The sequence below is a fragment of the Leptonychotes weddellii genome, chromosome 1 (assembly GCF_054177405.1).
Source record: "Leptonychotes weddellii isolate Sample4059 chromosome 1, ASM5417740v2, whole genome shotgun sequence".
Lineage (NCBI taxonomy): Eukaryota > Metazoa > Chordata > Mammalia > Carnivora > Phocidae > Leptonychotes > Leptonychotes weddellii.
Window position 1 is genome coordinate 94,768,554 of NC_138369.1, and position 21,602 is coordinate 94,790,155.

The window sequence follows — 21,602 nt, forward strand, 5'->3', positions numbered from 1 at the left end:
TAATTTTAGTGTAGTATAGTTAACTAGTCCAATTATTGCTTTTATGATGAGTGCTCTTGAGTAAAATTAAGATATCAGCATTTGTTCACTTCCAAACAATAGGAAACTGAACTTAAATTGCCATAAACAAAAAAAGGAAAGCATTGTCTCATATAATTGCAAAGTCTTTCAGTAATGATATCTTCTGGTACAGCTTGATTCAGGGACAAGTGACCATCAAGATTCATCTCTCTGTTCTGGCTTACAAGAGGGGGCACCATTCTTCATTCTCATACTCCAGGTGATGGGCACTAGCAGCTTTGGACTCAGCCTAATCATCACAAAATAAATGCAGCTCCAGACCTCACACTCATACTACCAAATCTGCAGGTAAGAGAAAATTTCTCTTTCCCAGAAACCTGAATATTAACTCTGTTTCATTGGTTCTCATTTTCATACACGCCCTTCTTGAATGCATAGCTATGGCCAAGAAGATGAGGCACGCTGACCAGTTGTAGACTAATCTGGGCCAACTTCTATTTCTGAAAATGGAGTCAACCACTGGAAGGCACTTGGGCTGAGAGTAGGGAAATGAGGGTAACGTTACCAAAAAACATTACCCCTTTGGGTTCATGTGGCAAAACAAAAACAAACAATAAATTGTCCAGATAATAATTATTTTTAATTTCACATGTGACACCGAAACATGATTACTACTACATTTAAGAATACAGACTTGATATCAAATACTGACCCTTCTATTCCATGTGATAATTATTTACTCTAATTTATAATTGCTTCATATTTAAAATGGAAATAATAACACTTTTAAGGTTATTATGAATCAAATAGAAATTATATGTAAAGTGTTTGACATGGGATTAATGTATTTTTTTTAAAGATTTTATTTATTTATTTGACACAGAGAGAGAGACAGCGAGAGAAGGAACACAAGCAGGGGAGTGGGAGAGGGAGAAGCAGGCTTCCCGCTGAGTAGGGAGCCCGATGTGGGGCTTGATCCCAGGACCCTGGGATCATGATCTGAGCTGAAGGCAAATGCTTAACGACTGAGCCACCCAGGCTTGATAAATGTAGTAGTGTAATTGTTATTAACATTTGAGTGTTAATTGAAAGCTATGTGCTGCCTTTCTTCAGGGTGAACTTTCCTCTCTGATTATGGTACTAAAGACATAATTCTCTGTTAATTAGACATCGGTTAAGGAGATGAAGCTGGAGTATAGGACCATGCCTGCCCCAGTGAGATCCAGCCCTGGGTAGATGGGCTCGGAGGCTGATGAAGAGAAGCAGCAGAGGTCCTTCTTAATAGACTTACTGTTCTGTTTCAATCTATTAACTTCAAGTTGTTTTTTTTTTTCTAAAAGAAAAGTGAATTTAGGCAATTTAATTAATTTTCAGTGATTCCCTCATCGATAAAATGGGCAATAATATCATCTAACAGAGTAAAAATTATGTTTGATGTTAGCACTTAGCCAAAATAGGGACTCAGCAAACACGGATCTTTGCCTGCTGCCTTCCCCTATACTAACTGGGGCTGTTCTAGTCCTTCACCTTTCTTTTATCTTCCCTATATCAATATTTACCAGCAAAAATACACATCCTTTAAAGAAAACAACCATTCTTAGGATTTCTCTGGGAAAATATATTCCCAAGAAAAGCCATCAGCTAAAGAAGAGTTAAGAGTGGGGGCACAGCACTTCCCATTTACTGTAAGAACATCGCAAGATGGCAGGGAGCCACATTTTAAATTTATTCTGTTTGCGCTTATTTGTGGCCAATTTTGAACTCTTACTTATTTTTAGGGAAGCCCCACTTAACAACACCCTGACTGAGAGGGATTTTCAAGGCAATTAAGAAACAGATGTACTTAACATAAGTGTTTGAAGCTTTGGAAATAGCCCATTATTTGCTTGTATTTAAGAATGTCCATCGTGAAACAAAACCCTACTCTAAGTGTCCCATGAGAATGTATCATACTTTTTTCACTAGTGGTCAGTAAGAGAAGTTGGTATTTATTTAATCCACCCACTAGAATATTTTATTTTCAAAAATCAATTTCAAAGTATATTTTTACTGAGTACCATGGATGTGCCCAACGCTATGCTCAGTGTGAGGATAACCAAAGAAATGATCGCATCTAAAAACATAAGTCATTACAGGCATGGAAAAATATTAGCTAATCATATGCAAAAAAAAAAAATGCTAACAATCCAGTGAGGACTGGCTGAACTATTCAAAATCACAGTGAGTCCTTTTTTCTCCTTGCTTCATTTTTCCTGAGAGGGGCTTGAAATTCACTTAGTATAGGATTTCAAAATCAAATTCTTACATGTTCGAACTATTAGATTTAAAAATGTAGTCAATCTCTACTCACCCAGAGTAACTTGAACCAATGATTCATATAATTGAAGTTACAAACAACAACAACAACAAAACTACCAAATTTAAAACATTTGAATAATTCAGATGAAAGTAAATTATTCACTTTAAATTACATGATTAATTGATCTAATTATTTAATTTTAAAATCTTGAGATAGTCATTTCTTAGTTCCCATGCCATCTTGCTCTTGACGGTCTGAGTCCAGAAGGCTGGGAAACATGCTCAGCGGGGAGGAAGGAAAGAGATGCTGGTGGGGAGGAGCCCAAGGCATTCCTCTTCTGGGAAGGAGGTCAAACCAGAAGAATATGTCAGAGAATTGATAAACTAGAGCCCTGAACTACTCCAGTAGCAGTCCTGTATGGCTCTGGAAAGCTTTGTACAACTTTCTAATGACTTCTCCAGGAAAAAGCAGCACAACTGCTTCTATGTTAGTAACACTTATCTCTTTGTTAAGGAGACCCAATGGTCATTTGATGATGCATGATTCACTGGTAAACTTTACAGAAGTAGTCTAAAAGGGAGAAGTTGGCCTTTCTGTCAATCAGCAACCAATGAATTAGTTGGAATGAGATGGTTCAGACATTTAGTCACTGCTGAGTTCAACCTGGTTTCCAGTGATGGGTGGGAGTGGAGATCCAGGCAGTGAGGAAACAGGAAAAGGTAAGATGAGAAAGAAGTAACTGTATGGGTCAAGGGGGAAAAGGACTACTGTATCATCTTGTTTCCTTGATTAACTACAATTTAAATTCATAATTTAATCTCCAATAGGCAGTCCCAGTAGAAAGTCCTTTTTGCCCACTGAGACAGGACCCTTTCTGAGCAATGAAAGGAGATTCTCCCAATAGGAATGTGATGGCATATTTTGGAGATGATCAAGGAAGGAGCTAGACTGTACTATGAAAATAATAAATGGCAATATTGTTTAGCACCCATTACCTCACAATTTGTGAGTCAATGTTTGTGCAGACTTCTGAGTTCATAAGGTAAGAGTAAATAGAAATAATTACCATTAAATACCAAGCTTTGCAGTCCTCACCCTAAAGGCTGTATTTACAGAAGCAGTTTAAGCACCTCTCTGAAGAGCCATTAGCCAAACTGACGAAAGAGGAGGATCCTATCTGAAAGCACTATAATTCAGCAATCACAGCAACATCTTGGTGTTGGAAAGAACATAGAGTAGCACTGGAATAAGACATACTGAACAACAATTTCATAGCTCTTTCTTTCCCACCAAAGATATGAAGAATTTATTTATCTTTATTAAGCCACCATTTCTTTGTTGATAAAAATGGGAATAATAGCATTCTTTCAAGGTTGGTACGAGGACTAAGAATAGCTTATGTAAAATTCATATCAAAGTACTAGCACATATTAGAGTTAAAATAAATTGTAGCTATTACAATGGTGGTCACAAGTAGCCCCTAAAAAGTCCCTATATTCCAGGGGCTTTGTGTTCTCTCTTACCTTTCAAATTCATTGGCTCTGTGCTAGTATTTAGCTTTTTGCCTCATACTTATTTTTAACTCTCTGACCATCTGAAGAATAACTGGGCTCCCTTGTCTGCTTGATTTTTTCATCCCAGCTTTACTCTTCAGTGTTCTATATCTCTCCTTGGCTCCGTGATCTGCATCTAATGGGCAAGTGTCACCCAATCACTACATCTAGTTTAGAAGTGGGTTGTCAGGGAATATCTGTGAAAATTTTACAGATCGACTAGGATATGAGCTACATCTTGAGGACAGGCAAAACTGAAATGAAAAAGAACTGTATGTTTACTTTTCAGTATTCCATATAGACCACCAAGTTCTGTTTTGCATTTGCTGTTATAATTCCTTGTTCCCTTACTTCCGCATTTTGATACAGCAGTTCAGTGTTCCAAGAATGGGTGACATCATTATCAGGGACAAAAGAGTTGCCTTAATTTTTATTGATAACAATCTGGGTTGATTATTTCCTGATGATACAATAGTACCTTAATTCAGAGATTCTTGTGCTGAGTCCAGTTGCTTTCAAATTGTGATTTGTGGAGCTCTAAAGTACCAAAAAGATAGTGCAGGGCCCTTCCTGGGGAATCTAGAAGGGGAGGGCAAGTCAGGATGCAGGCTGCTTGGCTCCAACCCATGCATTCCACTTTTATTGCTTCATAATGGATTCTAGATATAATTTTATTTAGAAAATAAAAAGTAATTACACAGCTTGAAAAACAAATTTTGGAGATTCCCTATTTCATATATGAGGAACTACAATCTAGTTTGTCAGCATGTCCAATGTTACACTATTTATTTTTAAACCATTTATGTATTTGGCTCAATGAATACTTATTGAACATCTACTCAGTGTATGGTGTGGTGTTCAGGCCTGAAGATGATACAAAGAAACAGTCCCTGTCCTTGAAGAGGAAATAACCCATGGTAGCAATGATTGCTGGCTGTCTACCCAATATCCTTCCTTCCCTTCTTCCTCACAATGTTAAGGCAAGCATCAATGTGCCCAAGTAAATGTTAACATTTCCCAGTTAACCCCTGTAACTAGGGGTAGCCAATAAAAATTAAGTTAAGCTATTGTGTGAGACTTCCAGGAAAGTGCTGTAGAAGGAAACTAGGCAATCTAAGTCCATCTTTTATCCATTGCTTTCTCTTCTTTCCTGCTGTCTGCTAGGCAGATGTAATTTCTGGAGTTCTCCGGGACATGTGGCAACTTAGGGATAGAAACCATGGCTATGTCAGTTCAGAAAGATAGAAGGATCCCAGAAACCTGATGACCTTGAAGTTGCCACACCAGCCCAGGACTGCCCATTTATGGATTTCCTTTACATAAATAAAAATAAGCCTCCAACTTGTTTAAGTCACTGTTACTATTTTTTGATATTAGACCAAACTTAATCCTAATGGATAAGTAGACAAGTAAAGAGGCAAATTCAGGAGGATAATAAATTATAATGGGGATAGAATTTTTAGAGAACTATGAGGTTCACATATGCCCCCAGGCACTAGGGTTTGGGAAAGGTTTCTTAGAGAAGTAATGGCTAAACTGAGTCCTGGGGGCGCCTGGTGGCTCATTTGGTTGAGCGTTTGACTCTTGATTTTGGCTCAGGTCATGATCTCAGGGTCATGAGAAGGAGCCCTGCTTGGGGCTCTGCACTCTGGGGGAATCTGCTTGAGATTCTCTTTCTCCCTCTCCCTCTGCTCCCCCCCCCCCCACCACACACACTCTCTGTTTTTCTCTGTCTCTCAAATAAATAAATAAATCTTTAAAAAAAAAATAAACTGAATCCTGTAAAATGAGTTGGAGTCAGCCAAGCAAAGAGTATGGAAAACGGGTATCAGGGATGCAGAGCAGTGTGTGCAAAAACCTGGGGGATGGGAAGTAAGGAGAGGATCCACTGCATTCTGGGAATTTAAAATATTTCAGTGAAGATAGTAGGAAGAGGGCATGGATGGGGGAGTGGTAAGGCATGAGAAAGGATCATAAAGTGTCTTGTCTGACTGAAAAGGGAGGCCACTAAAGGATTTTAAGCAGGGAGTAATGGGATAATATTTGGATTTTAGACATATCATTCTAAATTGAAGTGATGGAAAACCAATTAGGAGGCTGTTTTAATAATACTGATAAAAGTAGAACAAGAAAAAGATTAAGAAAAGGGAAATTTTAAGAATGTGGTTATTGATCAAATTGGATGAAGCAGATGAATCCACGAGAAAGAGGAAGAATCGAGGTTAATGTCTGGGTTCCCAGGTGAATAATTTCATTCGCTGATATAAGGATTCCAGGAAGAGGAGCAGCCTTGCTCTCTTCAAAGGTCACCATAAGATGACTGAGATCTGCATGTGAGAACACTTGTAAATGCCAGTCATAAAAGGTAAACCTTCTGAGTCTGCTAGCTCATTCTTTGCATGATTTAGCTGCCTTATTTCCTTTTGTTTCATCTTGCAGTATCTACCCCCTGATCTTCTTCCTATGAGATATAGCATAATGGATGATTTTCTAAATCTAAATATGTTTCATCCTTTAACATAAAATATCTATACAAAGTTGTCTAATAGGAAAGACATATGATACACCTGAGGAAAACACGTTTCAATAATAATTCTGCTCTTTCCTGTCACTAACCTTTTTTTCTTTTTCTAGTTGGATATCAACAACCCAAAGTATAGCAGGAACACATTCGTCTAATTGTCCAAATTTCATATCACATTTCTTGTGCCCAACTACTTACATACTTTCTCTGCAACATACATTCTTTTATATCCACGAGTGGGATATAAAAGTCTGATTGCCAAAGTAAAATAATACAAGATTACTTTGGATGGATGCAGAATGAATAATAAGGACAATCACCAAAAGTAGTTACATCCAAACAACTAATATATCTACAGTTCTAGAATGTAAGGAAAGCAGGTAATCAAGCAGTAAGCAAAGAAGAATCTTAATATGTTTTTGCTTTGTTAATTTCTTCAACAATTATGTGTTAAGCTCCTACTATATTCTCATGAAGCTGGGGATCTAACAATTGAGACAGACCAACACATGAGTAAATATGTAATTACCACTTAGGACAAGTGCTCTGAAAGAAATGTCAAATATAATAAAAGAGTACAACAGAGAGGTCTGATTTAGATTGAGGAAGGACCATGTATCAGTCAAGGTTCAGCCATAGATAGCAGAATGTGTTGCTAGCTTAAACACAAAGGTATTCATGGCAGAGTATGAAATAGCTTTCAGAATGAGTGGTTCAGCTACAGACTCCAGAATGAGCTGCCAAGAATGGTCCCCAAAGCCACACCACAGATGGGGACCATGAGAGGAGACTATTTCTGCCAGAATCTGAGAGCTGTTATTCTTGCTGCTGACTCCAGAACCACATTCCCTGGGCTAAGAGCTGCTCCATAAAAATGGACACCTCAAACCCTGCTTTTCTCTGTTGTTAAGTCAGTTCTGAATTCAAGCCTTCCATGAGCACTTCTATTTGGGAAACATAAATCACAGTGAGATTTCAGACAGCAAAGCAATATAAGTAATGCAGTCAGGAGGCTGTACCAAAAGAGGTTGGGAGGGGTCATGAAGGAGAGAACCATCCTCTCTGGCACAGGTGTAAGGGAAGGCCTTCCCAAGGAAACAAAGACTTGAGGGAAGAGTGTTGGCCAGGTGAAGAGTGGGAAGAAAAGAATCACACAGAGAGAGATCAGCTGACATGTGGGCCCTGAGGCAGGAAGTAGTTGGCACATTGAGATCTTAAAAGAAGGCCAGTGAGTCTAGAGGTCTGTGAGTGAAGTGCATGGTGTTGAGAGGAAGCCAGGGTAGCTGGCCCAGGCCAGGTCATGCAGGACCTCATGTGAACAGTGTTAACAATTTAAATTTTAAATTTAATGACTTTAATTTTTTTTCTCAGTAACACTGGAAGTCATTTAAGGGTTTTAAGGTGAAGATTACTATGATTACATAAATATTTTTAAAAGTAACTGGCCACTGTGTGTAGAAAGGCTTTTAAAGAGGATCCAGATTAAGGATGGGGAGGGCTGTTGGGAGGCTTCTGCTGTAGACCCAGTGAGTGGTGATGGGAGATGGAACAAAGTGAAATGATTCAAAGCATCACCTGGAGGGAGAGAATCAACAGGACTTGGAGGAAATAAGGGAGGGAGGAGACAATGTATGAAGATTTCCTACAAACAAGAACTAATTGCAGTGGACCCCTGAACATCGTGGGTTTGAACTGCTCACATCCACTTACACACAGTTTTTGGGGGGATTTTTTTCGGTAAGTACTGCACAGTTATGTAAACGTATTTTCTCTCCCTTATGATTTTTTTTTAAGATTTTTATTTATTTATTTGAGAGAGAGAGTAGAGCGAGAGAGAGAGAGAGCACGGGCGGTGGGGAGGGGCAGACGCAGAGGGAGAAGCAGGCTCCCCGCTGAGCAGGGAGCCCAATGTGGGACTCAATCCCAGGATCATGACCTGAGCCGAAGGCAGACGCTTAACTAACTGAGCCACCCAGGCACCCTCTCTTATGATTTTCTTAATAACATTTTCTTTTCTCTAGCTTACTTCATTGAAGGGATACAGTATATAATACATGTAACATACAAATATGTGTTAATGAATGTTTATGTCATCAGTAAGGCTTCCAGTCAACAAGAGCTCTTAGTAGTTAAGTTTTGGGAGACTCAAAAGTTACCCAAGGATTTTTGACTGCAGGAGAAGAGAGAGGCCAACATTCCTAACCCGCACCCCAATGTTTAAAGGTTAACTATACTACTATATAATACAGACTCCTTCCCCTCCCCACAAAATGGTAATTCTTATATCAGTATTGTTAAAGAAAGACGAAAGTATAAGCACAACTCATTCATTACTTGGTTAAATTTCCAGTGTATGCTATTTGTTTATGAAGTGGTATTGACTCTGTGTGGTCTTGTTTCTTTAATTCACCCTTTGTTGTTCTTTTTTGATGTGCTGTGTTTACTATAAATAAAAATTAATTACTGTATTTTACCTAATACCCTTTATACTCAGAAGAACAACTCTAGACCTCCAGTTTTATTATGTCACATAGGTGCCAAAAGGAAGGAAGCAGTGATAGAAAGAATGAGAAGAGCTGGATTCAGTGTAAGAGCTGGATGAAAGTCTTCAGGCCATAGAAAAAATAGCAAGCAGCTGGGGAATCGGACAAAAACAAATAAGGATAACATAAAGTGTTAAAAATGTAGAGATCTGTTTTGAATAAAAAAAACAGCAAAGTAGCATTTTTTTTTTTAAGATTTTATTTATTTATTTGACAGAGAGAGACAGTGAGAGAGGGAACACAAGCAGGGGGAGTGGGAGAGGGACAAGCAGGCTTCCTGTGGAGCAGGGAGCCCGATGTGGGGCTTGATCCCAGAACCCTGGGATCATGACCCGAGCCGAAGGCAGACGCTTAAAGACTGAGCCACCCAGGCACCCAAAGTAGCATTTAAATCAGTATATTTCATGCTCCACTGCATGGTATTTCTATCCAAGATCCTATTTGTGCATTGTTTTTTGTCATTGTTTTTTAGAGAGGGAGAGAGAGAATCTTTTTTTTTTTTTTAAAGATTTTATTTATTTATTTGGCAGAGAGAGACACAGCGAGAGAGGGAACACAAGCAGGGTGAGGGGCAGAGGGAGAAGCAGGCTTCCCGCCTAGCAGGGAGCCCCATGCGGGGCTCGATCCCAGGACCCTGGGATCATGACCTGAGCTAAAGGCAGTCGCTTAACCGACTGAGCCACCCAGGCGCCCCGGGAGAGAGAGAATCTTAAGCAGGCTCCACACCCAATGCAGAGCCAGACCTGTAGCCTGATCTCGTGACCCTGAGATCCTGACCTGAGATGAAATCAAGAGTCAGGTGCTTAAATGACTGAGTCACCCAGGTGCCCCAGTTTGTGCATTGTTAACCTACATGAACACTTCCTGTGCTTGCACTTCTCTTTGTGAAGGAGTGCTGCAGATCATGTAGTGCAATGTGAGCAAGGAAATAGGGAGCTAGACGTCATACCACAAGGTGCCATCTCTAAGGTAAGGATGGAGAGAGATTAATATTGAAATGCAGGGAAGAGATGAGAAGACTGGAGCAATACAAAAGAGGTAATGAAATAGGAAAGTAAAAATAGTCTAAGTTCCAAATTTATCTCTTCTATCTCCTCTTATTTTCTGAAAATCCTATAATCTATCGGGGCGCCTGGGTACCTCAGTCAGTTAAGCGTCTGCCTTTGGCTCAGGTCATGATCCCAGGTTAAGCGTCTGCCTTCGGCTCAGGTCACAATCCCAGGGTTCTGGGATCAAGCCCCACGTCCTGACTCCCCACTCAGCGGGGAGTCTCATTCTGCCTCTCCCTCTCCTTCTGCCGCTCCCCCTGCTCATGCTCTCTCTCTCTCAAATAAATTAATACAATCTTTAAAAAAATCCTGAAATCTAGCTTCTCTCCATTCTGAAATGATTGTAGGCTTTGGTGACCTGCTAATTTCTCGATATGAAGGCCTTTTCCACAATTATTTTCTTTCTGTTCCACTTTAAAATTAAGTTATATGGACACACCTCTTTTCCCCTAAATTTAAATATTTAAATATTTCACAATGTTAGCAATTATAAAACTAATACATAGTATTTGTAAAAAAAAAATCAAATAATTCAAAGAAAAAATGAAAATCACTCCAAATTCCACAGTTCAGGGCAAAACCCCCACAAACTATTAGATGAACCTGTTTCCTGACATTTTCCTTTTCATAGATATACACTCGTAATTTTATGTAAATGCTCTGTACATACTGTTTTTCTAACCTGCTTTTTTTTTTACTCCCCTTCACTGACTTCACCCATTCCATTTATAGTCCTGCACCTATTTCATTGGCTTTTCTTGATAAAATATTTCAGTTGTTTCTACTTTTTACTGAAATGTTTCAGAGCATAAAGGAAGAAGGAAATCGGAATTCTTTGGTTGAAGATATCAGGACACTGATGTCAAAACTGACAGAGCACACCAAAGTAAAACCACACGCCCCTCCCCTTTTATGAGTGTTGATGTACCTGCAGGATTCCTTTCTCGGTTTTACATATAGTGGTTGGATCGCCAGAGTAAAAAAGATGGGTTTTACGTTTGAGAAATATTTTAAACGCTGTTAGAAAAGTTGCTCAAATGTGTATTTCAACTGAAAATGTCACCAGGTTTCCAAAATACTGAGTTTTGTTATGTGTTTTACTCTTCAAAATTCTCATTGCTAGTTTCATTTCTTTGATTACTGATAAGGTGGAATATCCTTTCAAATGTTCGTTGGTCATTTACACTTTTCCTTTCTGAATGCCTATCAGTTCCTTTTCCCTTTTTCCTATCATGGTGTGTGTATTCTTAAATTTATTGTTAATCTATTTATTAAAATTAGAGAAAATAACTCTTCATATATTATATATGTTGCAAATATTTTTCCTGGCTCCTGAGGTTATTTTCAAACTCATGTATTTCTGCAGGTCAGAAGTTCCTTATTCTTATTTTGTCAAGATCTATTCATCCTTGCTTTTATATTTTTCTTTTTCTTTTTTTCTGTCTCTGTCTCTCTGTCTCTCTCTCTGTCTCCCTCACTCTATCCCTCATGCTCAAATGTACGCAATATGCTTGGAAGCTTGGAAGGAACTTCCTCAACAAATACACAATTTTTGACTTATGCATTATCTAATAATTTTGTATTTAATTTTCTACAAACGTTTGATCAGCCTAGAATTTGTTGAGGATGTTTTATTTTTCTAACTGGCTCCTCAGTTACCATTTCACCATCTTTTTTGCATAATTAATCCTTCCCTACCTCCACCTGACTTCAGATGTCCTATTTATCACACTAAATTCTCATACAGATGGGCTTATTCATGCGTTTATTTCATGACTTTTAGTTTTATGTATAAAATATACACCATGAGTGTGTGGTGTGACGTACAACTCATATAATCCTTTTTAAAAAAATCAGAAATAAGTAGTGAGTTTTACCAAATACTCCTTGGGGAATCACTGGGAACAATAATATTTCCCCCTGTGCTCATTATAATCCTGGTCTTTTATAGCAATACATTGTCTAATAATAAATCGCCTAGCATTCTTGGAAGGAATCTTTATGATCATGAATTTATGAGACTTTCCATGTTTTCCTGGATTCTCATTACTAACATTTTATTTAGGATACTTACATGAATATTTATAAGTGGGGCTGGACTGAAATTTTATTCTTTTTTGTTCTCATTGAAAAATACTGTTTTTGAGTTTTGCCGAATTCATTTAAAACATTATGGAGATTGCTTTCTTTCCTTATGCGCTGGAACAGTTTAAATCACCTAGAAGTTATCTGTGGTTTGGAGATGTTAAGGAAAGTTATTCTATAACTTCCTCCTTTTCTTTTTTTTTCTTAACTCAAGTTTCGTATCTTAGAAATTTGTATGTTTAGATCAGCTTTTCTCACTTATTATAATGTTGGGTATAGGGTATGTTTTCATTTGTTAATATCTTTTCTAATATGATATGACTTTTTCTTATTTTTATTTTAGCTCATAATTTATGTATTTTTTAGCATTTCTAATAAACTACTCTTGAATTTATCATTTTCATTTTTAGCCCTCCTTTTTGGTATGGTTACTTCCCTGTTTTTCTTGTATCTATTTTGTTGACCATTTTCTATTTTGGGGCTGAGTACTGATTTATTTTTTCTTATTTAATAATGAAAAGTTTAAGGCTATGGGTTTTCCCGAGCACATCTTTGGATCCATTATATGCATTATTTTAGATTTTAACAATATTTTTTCTTTTTACACTGTGGTTTTGTACTCCTTTTTGACCCAAGAATTATTTAGAAAATACTTCTTAAATTTCCAAGTGTTTGAGTATTCATTTTAATTTCTTGGTTTATTTCAAATTTTATTGTACTATAATAAAATTGATCTCTACTATGTCTATATGTTAGAATTTGTTGACATTTCCTTTCCTAACTAATATATAGATAATTTATGTAAATGTCTCACGAGCCTTTGAAAAGAAGATATATTCTCTTTTGAAATGGTATAAAGTTAAATACATATTTATATTACTCAGAACCTGGTGTTTTTTATATTTTTACTTTTTTTCCCTTGATCAGTGAAAAACTGAAGTGTTTTAAAGTTCTTCTTTTGGTGTGTATCTGTGTTTCTCATTTTTTATGTTCTTATTTTTTATTTTATATCCCCCAATTAGATTTTCTTCCATTCTCCTCTTTACCTAGTTACTCAAACCAAAAATTAAAAGTTTTCTCATCCAATTCAACAGTACGTCTTACTAAGTCTACCTCCATACAAATTTCAAATCCATCCACTTCCCACTGTCTCTAACACTATTTTAGTCCAAGCCAGTTTTCTCCTGCATGGTTTACTGAAATCAGCCCTCAGGTAACCTGATTCCATTCTTGAATCTCACATGGAAGTCAGAATGAAATTCCTTGTTCCTCTGCTTAAAACCTCCCACCAGCTTTCCATCCAAATTCCACTTAAAGTCAATCCACATTTTGACTCTGCTCACAAAGTATATAGATTTGGCCTGAGACTTTCTCTCCGTGACCCGTCCCAGCACCCTCCAGCCGCAATGGCCTTCTGTCTCTTCCTCAGACAAGACAAGTTCACTCACATATTGGAGTGTGTGTACTAACTATTCCACTTTCCAGAATGTTCCTTGTCCTGTTTTGTGCATGGCACTTTCCTTCTTGCTATTCAGATCTTAGCTGAAATTGGCAATGTCTCAGAAATCTCTGAGCTGATAGATACTTGATATTGTATTACCCTATTTTACTTCTCTCTACAACACTCAATATTGATCATTTTATCTGGGGGGTGTTTATTTATTAATATCTTTCTGCATTCCATTAGAAGCTTTTTGAGAGCAGGAACATTGGCTCTCTTTTTAAATTGCCCAGCAACAGAAAAGTGTTGGCACGTGGTAGATAGTCAAAATTTGTGGAATGGATGAAAGAATTAATTCTTTTTTTAAAAAGATTTTATTTATTTATTTGAGAGAGAGAGAGAGAAAGTGGCAGAGGGAAAGGGAGAAGCAGGGAGCCTGATGCGGGGCTCAATCCCAGGACCCTGGGATCATGACCTGAGCCGAAAGCACAAGCTTAACTGGCTGAGCCACCCAGGTGCCCTGAAAGAATTAATTCTGTGCAAAAAACGTAAGACAAATATACTTTCATATAGATTATAATGATAATAAAAATAACTCTGTCCATTTTAATGCCTTTTGTCTTGAATTCAAGTTTGTCTGAATTTAGCATGAGGACATCCTCTTCTGTACATAATGGAATAACATGGATGAGGACTGATCTCCCACATTGTTCAAATAGAAAACCATACAAAACTATGTGAAGCAGTAGTTTCCAGACACTGAACAACAAACAACACAGGATAGTGATTTGTAAGAGAAGGAAAACAAGTGAATTTAGACCTGTGAGCGCTCCAGCTTATAGCAAGTTTCTGGACAGTACCAGAAAGAAGACAAACCCAGAGCCCAGCAGTCTTGCTGAGTTGAGAAAACAGAGTTTGCAGTTTATGAAATCCAGGATGAAGAGGATTTTCACAACATATATTCAGGAAGGAGAAAGATGCACAGAAAGAGTCTGGGAGATTTGCAGAAGGGTCCCCTCAAGTGTTTGGCTCTGTGTTGATATGCACCTGGGCATAAGAAAACAGCCCAAGACTTAGGAAAGAACCACTGGAAAGGAACAAGCAGAACAATCCCCAGAGCTCAAACAGGGCCAAATATAGTCTGTGCTCCCACCAGCCAAGTGGAAAGGTCTCCTAATATACAGAGCATTTGTCAGTCCTCATGAAAGCATTGCCTCAGTGGTGGGGCCAAATTAGTCCTAGACTAAAGGCTGTCCAGGACCTGCTCTGACAAACCTTAAAAGCAGGATATGAAAGGATCCATGGTTTCCAAGTAACTTACTGAGTCCCAGAAAAAAAGTTCCCACCCCCCAAGAAAGAGAGAGATTCAGCACAGGAGACAAAAAGGAAACAATATCCAGTACCCAGTGAAAACTTAAAATGAATGCAAAGAGGCAAGAAAACATGCTCCATAATTAGGAGGGGGAAAGTCAATAGAACAGATCCTAAAATAACATAGATAATAAAATTAAATAAAAGCATTAAAACATATTTTTTTAATTTCCCATGTGTTCAGGAAGGTAGAGGAAAACATGAACACGATGACAAGAATGAAGGATGTAAAAAAAAATCCAAATCAAAATTCTAGAGATGAAAAATGATACTGTAATTCTAGATTAGATGCTACTGTGGAGGAAAGATGGGGGAATCTGCAGACAAGGTGATAGAAACTACCAGAATGAAATGGAGGGAAAAAAAGACAACAAAAGTTAGAACTTCAGTTAACTGTGTATATAGCCTAACACATGCATAGTTTTAGTCCTGGGGGGAAAAAGGGGGGGAACAGAATAAAATATTTGATGAAATAATGGCCAAAATAGTTCCAAATTTGATGAAAACCACAAACCCAAGATTCAAGAAGCTCAGTGGACCCCAGGAAGAAGAACCATGAAGAAAACTAGGTCAAGGCACACCATAAGCAAGTTGTTGAATTTAGCATTCTTCCTACTAGTTTCTTGTTTAATTTTCTTTGGACAATTTTTTTATTTTCAACTTTCTAAAACACTTATTTTCAGTATCTTCTTTGTGGATTGCATGTCATTTTTATTCTTTGAATAAGAATCATTATCTCTTTAAAGACTATTTCATTTGTAATTATTACTAAACAGTCCTATTTGGTTTTCCATCATCTTACTTTTGTTTCTTTTGTTTTCTGTAGTTTGCTATGGAATCTGTTTTGTTTTTCTATACCCCTGTGACTGTGTCACTGACATCCTCAACTACTACCCCAAATCCACACACATTACGCTAGTCATCTGCAAGATACAGACTCTAACATTTTCCATTAGCGGTTGCCTTTACAAACTTAAGTACATCTCTCCATTTATAAACTTGAGAGTAATGATACATTTATTGGTTTTTACCATGAAAGATAAAGAAATTAAAGCAATTTTATTACCTTGCACTCACCAGTAATCATTTGCGTGGTCCCTTAGCTTGCCCATTTGTGAATTCCTTATTTTAATGCATTTTGTGTGTGTGTGGCTAGAATACACCTTCAAATGAATTTTTTTAGACCAGAAACATATGGGCTTTTTGAATTATTATTTGAGTCTATTTTCCTAAGCTTTGCCATATGAAAAACTTGATTAAATATTTAATTCTTGGTTCACAATTTTATATTCAATACTTGTTAATAACAATGTTCTGTTGCTTTCTTTTATCTAAAATTGCTAACGAGAAGTCTGGTGTAAACTTATTTGTTTACCTGCATAATGAATAATCTTTTTAAATAACGAAGATCAATAATTTACCAGGATAACCTCTCCCTCTTTTTCTATCTCCCTTTTTGTCACTGCCGCTGTCTCTTCTCTTTCTCTCTCTCTCTTTCATGGGCAATGAGACTTTCTGAATTATAGGATCATGCCATTTCATTGAAGTATTTTTATTCTACTATTTCTTTAAATACTTTTTTCTGTTCTGTTTTTCAGAAAATCAACTATCCATACATTGAATTCTAGTATCTTTAAAAAAATTTTTTAAATATTTATTTATTTATTTTAGAGAGAGACAGAGTGAGCAGGGGGAGGGACAAAGGGAGAGCGAGAGAAGCAGACTCTCCACTGAGCGGGGAGCCTGACAAGAGGCTAGATCTCTTGGGTCTGAGATCATGACCCAAGCAGATGTCAAGAGTCAGACGCTTAACTGACTGAGCCACGCAGACGCTCCAATTCTAGTATCTCTTTTCCAATTCTCATTAAAAAAATTTTTCCTTGGAAGTTTTAAGGTTAAGTTCTCAGGTTTGTTACTGATTCTATGTTTTAGATTGCTAGTATGCATTCTGGTTTAAAATTTATTCTCATATTTTGTAACAACATTGATTTTCTGCATTCTTAGTACTGTTATTTTTGTTAATATATCAATTAATCACTTTATATCAAAATTTTTTATAGTTTGTATCAAAAAATTCCACATTTTCTTTAATTTTCTTTCTTTTTTTTAAGAGAGATGGGGGAGGGGCAGCAGGAGAGGGAGAGAGAATCTTCAGCAGGCTCCATGCCCAGTGTGGAGCCCAAAATGGGGCTCGATCCCATGACCCTGAGATCATGACTGGAGCTGAAATCAAGAGTCAGACGCTTAACTGACTGAGCCACCCAGGCACCCTTTTAATTTTCTTGATAATACAAAACTGTTACTGTCTAAAAATGTCACTCATCTTAGGGAATACTATGTTGATTTTAGGCGCTTTTTTTTTTTTTTTTGCTCTAACAGATTTCCTGTCATACTTTCAGTCTCTCTGCCGTCCGCAGTAACAGTACCAGTTACCACTATACATATTGCTATACTACTCTGCTTACCACTGCCATGACCATTGCCAAGACTACTTCTTCCAACACCACCACCTGAAGTTCATCCTTTCTCATTATTGCTCTTTTCTAGGCCCTGTAGCCCTCAAAATACTATCAGGATATTAAATCCAATTCAGAAGATTGAAGAAATGTTCATGTAAGTAGACCTGACAGAGACCAACAACAGTGGGGAAATCTTACCACTCCATAGGCCTGAAGAGGTAAGAGGAGAAAATAGTGTTACTAGAGAACCACACGGGGGGACCAAAGGGAGAATATGCAGCAGAGTCATGTGCCCAACACCTTAAATATATTACGTCTTTTAATCCCCACAGTGATATAGGGTGTTCCTCTAACCTGAATTTTATCTATAAGGATACAAAGCATTATATAACTTGTTCAGAGACACAAAGCTAAAAAGTTGCCAATCCCAGACTCTTAACCCTCTCTGACTTCAATGCCCAGACTCCTACCTTCTGCAATAATAATTTTTTCCTCAAATCCTAATTGAGCCCCTTCTATAGCAGGTACTGCTAGAGGTATTGACCAAGAATAATGAACAAAACCAACATGATTCCTTCTCTCATACAATTTCCTTACCTTTGACTAGGGGAAGATCTACACGTTCTGCTCTCTTCCCTCAAATAGTGTGGGAGACATCTCCTTGACTCCCTTCAGACCTTCCTCTTCATGAACAACATGGAAGTCTGAGTGTCATTGGCCTATGTTCATTCATTTTCCTGAGGACTAAAGGAAGGGAGGTAGGGACTTGGGCAGAAGAGATTTCTCCTGCTGGACTCAGACAGAAGCTGCTGTTTCTTTCGAAATTGTTGGAACTCAGGCTCCACATCCAGTTAGCCTGGTGGAGGGCCCAAATGGTACCACAACAGCACATACAGTGTTGCTGGGAAATGGTTTGTTCTCCTGCTTCAGTGTGTTCAGTCAACCAGTGTGATGAAAAGTCAACCAGACTGACACTCTATGCTTCTGACTTCAGGTACTGGAGTATTTGGTCCTTTGTTGTCTGAAGTTTGTTTCACAACAGACCTGCTTCTAAATCTTAGTCCACCCAAGTAAGAAACTGCTTAGTTTAGGGATTTTTCTTCAATTCTGGCTGAGCTGCAATTGAAGAATTGGCTCAAGACAAAATAATTCTGTTCATTTCCACAGTTTCTTCTCCTCTCTAGCTGGAGGATATTATTGGGGGCTTTCATATTTGTTTGTTGGCTTATTTCTGTAACACCTTAATTTCTGCAACACTTGCTGCACTGTGTTGTGAAACTATGCATTAGATTGAACTTGTGGCTTGATAATAATTGTTGGATTTGTAGTATGAGGTTAAGACCTTTATAAAGGTCAATGTAGATCATTTTTGTTCCTCATTTTTTTTTTTAGTTCTTTTGGTTAGCTTTACTGGTATGAGGGAGGAGAACTCCTGTAAATGTGCCCTTTGCCTACAAATTTCCCATACATGTTTAAAAAAATACCTGTTTCAGAGAGAATTTGGCTATAGCAAATAAAAGAAGAAGAGCAAGATCAAGTTCCCCTAATAGGTGACTAAATGAAGAAGAAAATAAGGAAGTTAGGTAAAAGAGTTATTTTAAAGTGAGTGGGTTCAGATTTTCTGTTCTTAAATTTGAGATGAAAATAGGATGTTAAAACAGAAACCTCCTGCGTAGAGCTGCAAACACGGCCTTGCACTCAAACTCCCATGGCAGCTTCAGTGAGAAATGGGTTAAATAGAGTACATTGAGGGAGGAGTAGAAACCTTGGGAGACAATTACAGAGGAGGAAGAGGAGCTGGATTTAGCAGAGGAGACAGAAAGATAACTGATGGAGTGTTGCACACTAGTGTGTTTCCTTTTAAGTCTTTTTTATTGGATTTAATATCAAGAAATCCTTTATCTCGGGTTACAGATTTTTCCTGCCATCACTGATGTTTCTTCATTCTCTACTTTGTATGTGCTTTATCCTTCCCAATTAATTTAGACACATTTCCATTATTAAGGTAACATATGGATAAGGTAGCAATTCCAAATGGATATCCTTATCAGAACAAACCTAGGTATCGTGCAATAAAACCTCCATCATGAAGTGAATGTTAACAAATCATTTTCATAGGAAATGTCATTTTATTATAGACAAATTCATGCTCAGTGATTAGCCCAGGCATCTGACACCTAAATTAAAAGACATTTTCATGCTATTTTTCATTCGATGTTGAGATACCTTTCATGCTGTTAATTCTCCTCCGGTAGCAATAGTTACAGCCAATGTCTGCTGGTCACAGATGTACTCCCCTACTATCAGACCTCTATTCATTTATTCAGCATACCTTAATTAAGCCTCTGTAACATCATTTGCTATGTGCTAAAAACTATTCAAAAATAATATCCAAGAGTCTCTGTCTTCAAGGAGATCACTGTTCAGGGATTATTATTAGTCATTAGAATCAATTTTTTAATTGCTTTTTTTTATTAAAGTCTTTTGGTACCTCTAGAACCTATGTACCAATGTAGAAATAATCATCATTTTCAAATGGAATAAAATCTAACTGATTTATTCAAAGAGGAAAAGAAACGTGTATTGAACAATAAAGGAAACTGAACTCTTACCTTTCAAATTGAATGTTTCAGAAGCGATAGCTGGCTTGAATGGAGTCATCTTTGAAGAATATTGGCCTTCAAGTCAGTATGCTTTTCAATGGTTGAGAATAATTTTCAAAAATTATAATTAATGATTATTAAGTGAGTCAATAATATAGACCCTCCTTTTGTCCAGCATAGTGCTAGATAAGAGAGAATTTTTAAAGTAATTATGACATAAATTGAGAACCGGAAGTAACATATGAAATAAGTTTAAATACACTACACGATACCCGATAGTTTACAAAGCATAACCATGAACACTACCTTATTGGATTATATACTATTCTCTCTTTTGAGCTGGCATAAATACAATAGAGCAGACAATCAGGACTGATATAGTGGGACAGATTAAAATATTACAGAGGACAAGGAAAGGAGAAACCAATGTGGACTGGAGTAGTAGGCAATGTACTGTTCTTTATTTACTTAATCATTTTAAAATCCATTTTCCCAGCTAGGTCCTATGGATGCTTCAATACTCATTCTTTAACTCAGTTTAACTTTAACTCAGTTTTGAATAAACAATTAAGAGGGGAGAAGACATTATTAAAGGCAGGTGGATAGGAAACAAAAAAAATTATGTAAACATCGCCATTGAAAGGAATACAAAAGAGAGGTGAATGTGTGACATTTCTTTTAGAGCCACTTCCTCATTTTTACTAAACCCACTGCCTGGATTCCTTTGTGCACTGAACATGTTGTGGCCAAGTCTAATTTCTCCTGGATGTTGTGTTCTGCTCATAACTCCTGCCAGAAATTCGGGGAATTGTTGTTCAGATCAACCTGGACAACAATTATGTGCTCTGTGCACATGTTTAACTAAACCATGATCAGAAATGACACTTTGCTGCAAAATGGCAAAGTTGAATAGGATGAGTGAACATTCCCTTGGTTTCTTTAATCTTCTTTGGGCCAAACAAAATAACTCAATACACATGCATGCATACACAGCTGAAGAGCTTTTAATTGCCTTTTAAATATTTTTGTGTTTTTGAAATTTTCCCAAGGCAGCTTGAAGAAACCATTGCATTTCAATGGTGATGGGGATAGGTACTAAAACGCCGAGGTGCCCGCGCTCATAACAAGTCTCCCCCAAACCTCCCCTTATCCTTCTCCTGTCTCTACCTTTCTGTGTTACATCGTGGACCTCACGGGTGAAGGTCAGAAGAGATCACCATGGGGAAATCAGAGAAAGATAAAGGGAATCTTACCATTTCTCACCTCTTGTGTGTAGAAACACTTTCTACTTCTTCAGTCAAGGGGGCATATGGGTCAGCCTCTGCCCTCGTATTTGAACTTGATCCTGACAAGTGATTGAGACAAGACAGAAAATGGAGTTCGTTTGAGCAGATGCATGTCTTTTTTTTTTTTAAAGCACATACACAATACCAGTACATTTAAAACTTAAAATTGACATATAAACTGGGCACAATAGTGTCTTATGACACTCTACTTACAAAACACAGAACCAACATAAAATAGGCAGGGAATAAATACAAGATTGTGTGGTAATTAACTGCTAAATTGTGAATTAAAAGCAATAAGTAACCAATAATATTATATTTATTTTCTCTCCTATGTAAATAATACTTTTTAAAAACATTTTTATTGG

General features: G+C 37.4%; 1 long non-coding RNA gene across 2 annotated transcripts in view; it reads left to right on the forward strand.

Moving 5' to 3' along the window:
- The window catches only part of LOC145717166 (uncharacterized), a 30,899-nt gene extending 9,340 nt beyond the window's left edge, over window positions 1-21,559 (forward strand). The window contains exons 3-5 of one of the 2 annotated variants that reach the window (XR_014140220.1): window positions 194-369; window positions 17,434-17,563; window positions 18,340-21,559. This is a non-coding gene — a long non-coding RNA (uncharacterized LOC145717166). The remainder of the gene's footprint in view (window positions 1-193; window positions 370-17,433; window positions 17,564-18,339) is intronic. The other variant, XR_014140221.1, reaches the window with a different exon arrangement.
- The last annotated feature ends 43 nt before the right edge of the window (window positions 21,560-21,602 follow it).